Raw genomic sequence first — 10432 nt, forward strand, 5'->3', positions numbered from 1 at the left:
TGATGCTCTCCTGGGTAAAGAACATGAAATAACCTGATTAAAAGCACCAAAATCCACAAATCTAGTAGTAAACGTCCATAAATATGCTAAGTATTTGGGGTAAAAACATATATCATTTAGAGTTTATCAAATACCCCCACACTTAAGCATTTGCATGTCCTCAAGCAAAATTCTCACTTACTGCTAGAATTCATTCTTTTCAATCACATAATTAGTATTGATAATGTTACAAACTATTCCACGAAAAATTATACAGTGAGAATTTAACTATAGGGGCATTAAAGCCTCAAACAATCTAAATTGGATATTTCGATAATAAAATTATAGGTAAGCTCTTTCCTTTAAGTAATTAACTTTAGTCCTAAATACACATGAGATGACATCCTCACTAAAGATTCAATCAAATCACTCAAAGTGTTTAAAGGTCAAGATTAAGCACTCGATTGTCTAACATGAAAAGTTATTACCATAGGCTTGCCTGAAAATCAAATCTCCACCACTTGTAAATGATATGATACACTAATCGAAAGGTCTTTGCATGGTTGTAATGGGTTTTAGGTTACAGGTATGGATACAGGTCGAAGAACAGGGGTTAGAATCGAGATAATTTCAATATGTTACCCCATTATCAAAAACTTAATTACCGAATCACAAATAAATAGCTAAAACTATTTTACATGAGTTCATGTCAACTTTAGCTTGCTGAGAATTACACACAATTTTTTTTTTTAAGAACAAATCAAGTTCATACAATACAGAAATTATACTTCATGATTCAGTAACAAAAAATGGTGAACATAGTGAGGTAAAAATATTAAATTCAATCTCGATAAAAAGGGTCAAATTACGTAAGAAGATTTCAACAATAATATGTTAATGGGTTAATGATGAGGGTTAATCAAAGAAAAAGGTTAATAGGTTCAAAAGGGGTTCACTAAGGGTTTAATTATGTGGGAAGGCTTTTTTTGGAGTCAATGGGTTAAATCTTAAGTGCCTTTATCATCTCAGTATATCAAATCATACGTGTGGTCTTGACATGTATAATCGAAGCAAGTTCTAGAATAACAGTTCAATGTTGACACACCCAAACCACAAAAGAAGTGAGCAAGAAAGAAAGCTATATACTCAAAAGGCTCAAAAATCTCACCAAAAATTTAGGTTTTTGATGTCATTCCTGTATACTTAAAATTTCAAGATAATACCTCAGTTTAGGAACATAATCTAAAAATTTTAGTTCTCAAAATATCAACTTATCATGCTCGATTCTTTAATGTCCTATAATCAAATAATCATGCATAATTCCCATGGTCTAATTCATGACATTCCAACAATAGTTATAGATCAATCAAAATTCATTCTATCACTATTATGAGAAAATCACTTAAGCACAAGACCAAATTCAGGGATTTGAGAATAATACAAAAAGTTAGGTTCCATGTTCACCCCCCCACACTTAAGATGTACATTGCCCTCAATGTACAAAGATAGACTAGTCAACATAAAAAAAATCATAAGAGGGAAAGAGGTGAAACTCCCTATTAGATGGATATAGAGCTTGATTCTGAGGCTGGAATGTTTGGGGAAAATGGCAGCGGCCACTGTTCTTGGCTAGATGAAGAAATTGGGTCGTTGAACATGGCACTCGTTAGGTATTGTTCCCTATTTGTTTCCTCATTGCATAAAATATTCCTAGCAGCTTTGCTTGGAAGTCTATAGAATCATGAAGAGCTTATTAAGAGTTGGTATGGAAGAGAGTGTAGTAGAATTACTTGTTAGAAATACTAGAAAATGGAAAATAAAAATTTACAAATATAGATATGTCTTTCAAAATAAGAAAATTGAAATGAAAATAAAATCAAAAGAAAAATAAGAATAAAATAAATAAAATATAAATATAAATAAAAATAAAATAGGAGGATTCAATGATCCTCGTCGGTGGGGCCCTCAGGTGGTGGTGCTGGAGGTGCGATGTGGAAGTGCTGGCACAGCTGCTGCATCATGGCCTGCATATTATCCATTTGTCAGTCCCGTCGCCAATCTCGCTCGTGGATCATCTCGAACTGCATAGTGCAGTACTGCTCGAAGTGGGCGAGTCGGTCGGAAAGATGTGCCAATGAAGCAGCTGTAGGAACTAGTCGTTCCCTAGGTGGCGCGGTCGAAGGCTCGTCGTGCTGTGGGGGAACATCATTAGGAATGTCCTCAAGATCCTCCTAGTCAATGGCATAAGACAGACGGTACTGAGGAGGGTCGGTCCAACATCGGGGCTCGATCATCTGCATGCATAACATAGTCATGATGCCCTGTGGGGACATCTAACCTATGAGTGTAAGCACTGATGACTGGGCCGCGATGTTAAGGAGGCCGAAGTGTCTTACAAGGCGCGTCACGTAGGGGCCGATGGAGATCACTCACTTCCTATGCCGCTCAGTCTGATGGCGAATGGCGAAAGCAATGAAGTAGGCTAAGTCAGTTACGTGTGCATTCGCCATGCACCATAAATAGTAGGCGTCGTGGGTGGTGATGACGCTGGTGCTCTCTATCCTCCTAGTTAATGTGTGAGCCAATATGGCATGGAGATAGTGGAGGGAAGGGGGGAGAGCTGAGGATTTCGAGCGGCTGGGGTCGTAGTTGGAATAGAGTGGTTCCAAAGCCTTCCAGCTCAAGGAGGGGGAGATGTGGATATTGTGTGGTAGTGCATTCATGTCTCCCTCCTCCATAAACTCATCGATGTAAAGTCCCAGAGCAACTCCAAACTCTGGGACACTCATCGAGGGAACTAGACTGCCTAATCGGAAGTGAATGGTGCCTAGGTCGTCATTGTTCATCATCACCACCTATAAATGAAAAGTAGAGCATAATTCTAAGGTTAGCTCTAAATAAGTGGGCTCGATAATAGGAAAGTGCCGTTCCCATGGGTCTGTAGACAGGAGGGCGTGGATGGCATCAATGAGCTGGACTTGCTCTACGGTAGCCCAGTCAATGTAACAACCAGTGGTGATAGGTCGTGCGCGTAGTATTTGAAGTAGCTCCTCCTGCGAAGCTTGTGGAAATTCAAGGAATGGGTGCCGAACTTTGGCTGTAGCTCGTATCGAGGAAGAACCCGATCCCTTACATCTCTTTGAGGATGGGACCACGGCCTTCTTTCCTCTCGATGACGACATAATGTACCTGAAAATATATGAGCATTGATAGAATCCAAGATACATCAATAGTTAAGCAATAAGCTTAAAACTAGTATATGCTATTTAGTGTTTTAAATAAGTCAAATATAGAAAATTCTAAAGCAAATTCTTAACTTGTCTAAAACATATTTGTAATAGTAACAATATCTATGTAAAGCATGTAGAATACTAATCTAGCAATACAAATTGGAAAAATAAAGTTGAGAAAGTGAACCAAAGGCTGTTGTATGACGGCGCACGGGCGTGTTGGTGGCGAGCACAAGCGTGTGACACGGAGAGGAAATCGTGTGGTGGGAAAATAGAGGGTATAGGGAGGGGAAAATAGGGATTAATGCAAGTGGAGTGACTTTGAGGGTGGTTTGGGGGTTAAGGAAGTGAGAATCTAGGAAATGGTGGCCAGAATAGGGAGTAGGGGTTGGGAGAGGGGGAGGGTGGCTTTCGGCTAGGGTTTTGAAAGGAGGAAGAATATGAACAGTGGTTTGTTTATATAGAGGAGGGGCACATGGCCTAGGGCCACGCCCGTGTGCTGTGAGGGTAGCCCGTGTTTTTTGAATTTTTCAAATGTGGTCGTGCCCGGCTACTATCACACGCCTGTGTGTCTTTGGCGTGTGTGGCACGTTCGTGTATTGTTGTCCACAGTTTAATTGCACGGGCGTGTCACACGTCCGTGTCGGAGAAATAGAATCGAGCCTTGTCCCTGGTACACCCGTGGTTTTCTATCCCACGCCCGTGATCTTCCTATCAAGTTCACTCACGGCCATGTCGCACGGTCGTTGGGATTTATTGCACCCCGTGTTTTAGGGAAATCTTGTCCTGCTTCAACACGACCGTCTCGGACGGCCGTCTCTCATCCCCTATTTGGCCACAACTTTAGGCACGCCCATGTGCCTGGCCGTGTGTGCTGAAAACTGTGCAATTCAAAGATTAAGTTAATGATTCAAAGTGTTAGAAATTAAAAAAATAAAGAAATCAAAATATGTTAGTGCTCGGGTTACCTCCTGAGAAGCACTTATTTATAGTCTAAGCTCGACTTACCTCTCTGTTGAATGATCATGGTGGTTTGAGGAGTTCATACTCCTCATTCCTGTTGTCAGTTTTAAAATAAGTTTTTAAACGGGTGCCTTAAAAGTGCCAAACTTGGGATGACTCACCTCTACTGTACTGAATGGAAAAATACTGAGTACCGTAAGAGGGATTTCCTCATTTGGTGTGGTAGTGACAATGTGAGGATCAACGGCATCTAGTAAGACTATATCGTCGACCTAAAGTTGATTAGGAGAGGTATCGGGCTTGTTTTTGCTTAGTTTCGGTTTATCATGTGTTCTCGGTTTGTGTTCTCGCCATTCGCCTAGCTCCTCTATCTGTAGTCTTCGTTCTTCATGGACGTCTTTGTTCTCTTCATGATAGTAGCACACTATCTCTGTTGTCTTTGTTCGAGGAGGTTCCTTCAAGGACGATTGAATATTAGTTTTATCATCGACAGTTTTTGTAGCATTATCCTGAGTCTTAGGGGTTTGGACTGAGTCGCGTGCTTAGAGTGTTACTGCGTCGTCACCTGCACAAAGTGTTAGCTCCCCTGTGCCTACATTAATAATGGTTCTGGCAGTTGCTACAAAGGGTCGTCCTAAAATTAAAGGTACCTCGTTATCCTCATCCATATCTAAGACAACAAAGTCTACTGGGTAAATAAATTTTTCAATTTTAGCGAGAACATCTTCAATAATACCCTTAGGAAATCTAACTATTTTGTCAGCCAATTGTATGCTTATCCTAGTCTATTTGGATTCACCGAGACCTAGTCGTTTAAACATTTTATAAGGCATAACATTTATTCTTGCCCCTCGATCAGCTAAAGCATTATTCACAAATAAACTACCAATTAAGCAAGGAATTCTAAAACTCCCTGGATCTTTCAATTTGTTAGGTAGCTTATTCTTTAGAATAGCTGAGTAGACTGCATTGAGTTCCACATGCGATGTAGTGTCTAATTTCCTTTTATTGCTCAAAAGTTCTTTTAAGAATTTTGCTGAGTTGGGCATCTGCGAAAGAACTTCAATAGGATATGGCACACGAGGTTCATGATCACTTCAATAGAATATGTAATTTCTTTAAGAGTTTGACAAACTTACCGAATTGTTCTTCTGTTTTGTCTTTCATCATCACTTTAGGATATGGCACATGAGGTTCATGATTCGTACTTACATGTTTGGGATCATTATCATTTACCTCTTCTCGTCATTTGTTCATCGCGTTGTTTTGCTGTATTTCTGGCTCGGGTATAACGAGTCCGTCCTTATTTTGAGCACTAATTGCATTGAGGTATTCCCTCGGGTTAGGTTCAGTATTACTTGGAAGGCTACCTTGTGGTCTTTCAGAGATTAGTTTGGACAGCTGGCCTATCTGAGTTTCGAGTCCTTGGATCGATACTTGTTGATTCTTAAGTGCAACTCGGTATTTTGAAAATGGGTTTCTGACACCGAGATGAATTTAAAGAGCACCTCTTCAATGTTCCACTTCTTCTATTGGTGATAAGGTGGCTGTTGAAAACCCTGAGGATTTTGTGGCTTTTGATTCCTTTGACCTCCCCAGGAAAATTTTGGGTGGTTCCTCCAACCTGCATTATAGGTATTACTATATGGGTTATTTTGAGATCTAAAGTTATTATTACCCATATAGTTGACTTGTTCTTCTTCAGTTGTAGGATTGAAGGATTGGTATTCTGTATGCACACCTCCTCCCCTTGAGTCACACCTCATTACTGGATGTACTGCGTAGAACTAAGAAAACTATCAATCTTTTTATTGAGAAGTTCTACCTGATTAGAGAGCATGGTGACTGAACTGATGTAATAAATGCCGACTGTTTTTGTTGTCTTAGTCCTCATGACTTGCCACTGATAGTTGTTCAGTGACATCTCCTCTATGAATTTGTAGGCATCTTTCGATGTTTTATTGTTGATAGTTCCGCCAGCAGCAGCGTCAATCATTTGTCTTGTCGAGGGATTCACACCATTGTAGAACGTTTGAACTTGCAACTATAGAGGTAACCCATGGTGAGGGCACCTTCTCAATAGATCCTTGTATCTCTCCCATGCATCGTAAAGTGTTTTTAAGTCCATCTGCACAAAAGAAGAGATATCATTGTGTAATTTAGTCGTTTTAGTTGGCGGATTATATTTTAGTAAAAATTTCTCGGGCATTTGCTCCCAAGTAGTGATAGACCCTCGTGGTAACGAGTTTAACCACTGTTTAGTTTTGTTTCTCAGTGAGAAGGGAAATAACTGAAGACGGATGGCATCATTAGAAACGCCATTGATTTTGAATGTATCGCAAAATTCCAGGAAATTTGCTAAGTGAGTATTGGAATCTTCATCCTGCAAGCCATCAAACTGAACAAACTGCTGTATCATCTGAATAATGTTAGGTTTTAATTCAAAATTATTCGCAGCAATAGCAGGTCTAACTATACTTGATTCAGTTCCTGTTAAAGACGGTTTAGCATTGTCATACATAGTACGTGGAGCGAGATTTTGATTAGTCGCAATTGCGGAGGCGGTGATTGTCTTGGTTTTCACCATCTAAATCGGTTGGAGGTTGAGTATTGTCTTCTTGTTCGTTTTTGTGTATCGTAAACTACACCTTATTTCTCTGTGATTTCTATGAACTGTTCGATCGATTTCTTCGTCAAAAAGTAAAGGTCCTGACGGGTTTCTTCTAGTCATAAACTATAAAAACCTGCCAAGAGAAAGAAAAAGTAAATTAATAAATAAGAAAATAAAATAAAGTTGCAAGAAAAATAAATGGCTAAAGTAATAAAAAATTAGTGTTCCTAATATTTCAGTTCCCCGGCAGCGGTGCCAAAAACTTGATCGCAGTGATTCGTAACAAGTAATAAATATTTATAATGAAGATCAAACCTAGACTAACTATTATCACGATGAAAAGGCAAGCACACCTATCAAACAATAGTATAGTAATGGCAAGATCGGGATATCGTACCCAAGGGAACCAAAAGTACTAGTAATACCTATCTTTTTATTATCTATCCTAAGAATAAAAGGGTTTGTTTATTAAACTAATTATCTAAACTAATTAACTAATTTAATTAAAGCAAAGAGAGAATTTGGAAAAAGACTTGAAGAGAAGCAATTAATAAAGACGACATCCAAGGAGGAATCCACATAGATTTCACTTGTTATCTGACTCTAAACCGGACGATTTATTCACTTGACTTGTTCCGTAGAGATCCCTAAGTTAAGTTATTATCCCTATTCAAGACTAATAACCTCTAATCCCTAGATTGAATAACCGAGACTTTTCACTAAACACTCTAGGGTTATATTAACTCGATCTATGGATCCTCTTATTAGGTTTCATCTTAATTCGACAAAATCTTGTAACCCTATTTCTAGGCGTTCGATCAACTCTGCTTAATTATGTCAAATCTACTCTTAGGCAGGGTCTATTCCTCCTCTGCATAAGCAAATCAAATCATGAATTAATACCTGAAATATTAACTCAAGCATTAAGAACACATAATTATAAACAAATCAAGTATTTATCATACAGTTCAGATAATAATAACAAGATCCATCATAGGTTTTATCCCCCTTAAGTATCTAAAGGGTTTAGTTCATAATAAAATAAGAGTACATCTCAAAAGTATGAAAATAACAAAACATAAAGAAAACTCTAAAACCCCTGAAGGAATTCTGAGAGAGTTCTTCAGTCTTGAAGTAGCTCCAGCTTTTGAGATGGATCGTCTGGCTTCCTTCAAGTAATTCACGGTGTGTGGATCTGTGTTCTAGAAAAGTTCTGGAGAGCCCCCTTTCTAGGTCATACTTAGGGTGTTTATATAAGCTTTTGATTGGTTTTCTTCCCCCTTACGTATCCTTTTTTCCATGTAGAATACAACTCCTTGAAATTGCCATGGCCGTGTGACATGGTTGCCAGGCTGTGTGCGATCCGTTAAATTGCCACAGTCGTGTAGGCTCAATGGCCAGGTCGTGTGAGTCATGTAAACCTTGGTCGACACCCTCGAAAGGCACAGGCGTGTGAGCTGCCCGTGTAGCAAGGATTAGGCCGTGTGGGTCTTCTTGATTTGGTCCATTTTGTCCCTTTTTTAGCTCGTTTTTTGGCTCTTTTTGACTCTTGGTGCTCTCCTGGGTACAAAACATGAAATAACCGAATTAAAAGCACCAAAATCCACAAATCTAGTAGTAAACATCCATAAATATGCTAAGTATTTGGGGTAAAAACATGTATAATTTGGTGTTTATCATGTTCAATGTTGTTTTAATGCTAATTTCACTTTTTCATAATTTCTTTGTATTAACTACCATTTAGGCATTAACACTGAAATATGTTCTTCATTAGCCATTTCAATAGCTAATCATTATCAAATATTTACATACCATTCTTTAGCCATATCATAAGGGCATACACACAAAATGGATAAGTCCCTATACATGCCATAAACTAGAACATTTGTAAACGAAGATACCCATTTGGTAACTTGATAGTCGATAGTGTGAAGTGATCTCTAACGACCTCCAACCCGAGCTTGCTTTTAAGTACTCTGAAACATGGAAAAGTGAAAGAAGTAAGCTTACAAAGCTTAGTAAGTTCACATGTAAGATAATAAGCATTAGCAATCAATTTAGCTTACTACTATGCTGTCATAATTTGCTTAAATAATGTTTAGTTCTTACTTTCCCATCTTACTCACCGATAACCTTACCAAAGGCTCATAATACAAAAGGCACTTTACTTAATAGCTTGCTTACATAATATAGGCATATTGCCAATCATGCCACAAAGTGTCACAAACATAACTGAAAACTCATCACTTACTTAATTATTGATAATCTCAATTACTTACAATCTCAATATTAAATAAGCCTTAAATGCATACCTGTACTCTTTCTTCATGTTCTCACCTTGTCATTTCTTTGACTTACTCTTTGGATTACTCGGGAACCTTTTCCTTTTTGAACTTACTATTGTCATGTCTTGACATGGTCGTACATGGTATCCTTGCTATATGAACTCACCAATGCCATGCTTTGGCATGGTCTTACATGGGACCTTTGTGACAGCCCTAAAGTGACCCTAGTCAGAAAGCGGTTTCGAGACCGCTAAACCGAGTCACAGAATTATTTGAATACAATATTTATTGTCTAAAATATGTGATTATGAATGTGTGAAAGTTTTAAGTTTCGATTTAGTAAATTTCATGTGAAATTTAGTCAATAGGACTTGTGTGACACTTTTCAAATGTGATAGGCTAATCTATAAGGATCTAATAGTGCATGTAATCAAAAGGGAGGACTTGCATGTCAATTTCCCCCTTTTTAATTGCTAGTGGCCGGCCATGACAAAGGATTATGGGCAAAACATGTCATAGACATGTTATGTTGGTGCATCATGGGAGGAAAAAAATAAATTAATGAGTATGGGTAATAAAGAAATGGAAAAGAAAAAAAAAAGAAAGAATGTGTGAGTGTTACCCCCCATTGCCGTGAGTTGAAGAAAAGAAAAAAAAAATTTGTTCATCCTTTTTCATTTCTTTTGGCCGAAAATTCTAAGGAAGAAGGAAGGAGTTCTTGCTTCATGTTTGGTTTGGAAGAGGATTCGGAGGAGGTTTGGCCATACTTGTATCTAGATTAAGGTATGTTTGAGGTTGTGCCATGAGATTCATGCATGTTTTTAGTTGCTAGCTTGAGTTCTAATTAGCCCATGGTTCAAATCTTTGCTATGTCACGGGGATGATATTCGGCCAAGGTGGATTTTGTGTTAATGCCATTGCATGTTAAATATGAAGCTTGCTAATGATACATGTGATGGTGGATTGATGGCTCTTGGACCTTCTTTTTAGCATTTTTGAGTGAGACTTTAAGTTCTTTGTTTAACCATGACCAAAATTGAAATGGTATGGTGTTGTGATGTATTCGGCCATGGTATATGCGTGAGCATGATTTATGCTTATTGCATGATAGGTAAGATTTGTGTTTTGGATATATGTTTATATTTGGTTATAATCAACTTGTGATTCGGCTCTTGCATATATATATATATATGTTTGCACATGATGTATTGGTATGACATATATACTATCTCAAGGTATATATTTACATATGATGATGTTTCGGTTATGAAGTAAATGATTGATGCGTATTGAGTTATAATATGGAATGCGTTAGTTAGTAAAATGTATGCCATTTATGTGTGGTATTAAGTGTATAATTGGCC

General features: G+C 38.1%; 1 non-coding gene across 1 annotated transcript; it reads left to right on the top strand.

Annotated features, from left to right (window-relative positions):
- Window positions 1–6226: 6226 nt before the first annotated feature.
- LOC128292502 (small nucleolar RNA R71) lies at window positions 6227–6332 on the top strand. Its single transcript, XR_008282487.1, has one exon. It is a non-coding gene; the product is annotated as a small nucleolar RNA R71 (small nucleolar RNA).
- Window positions 6333–10432: the final 4100 nt, after the last annotated feature.

This window comes from Gossypium arboreum, chromosome 4 (assembly GCF_025698485.1).
Source record: "Gossypium arboreum isolate Shixiya-1 chromosome 4, ASM2569848v2, whole genome shotgun sequence".
Lineage (NCBI taxonomy): Eukaryota > Viridiplantae > Streptophyta > Magnoliopsida > Malvales > Malvaceae > Gossypium > Gossypium arboreum.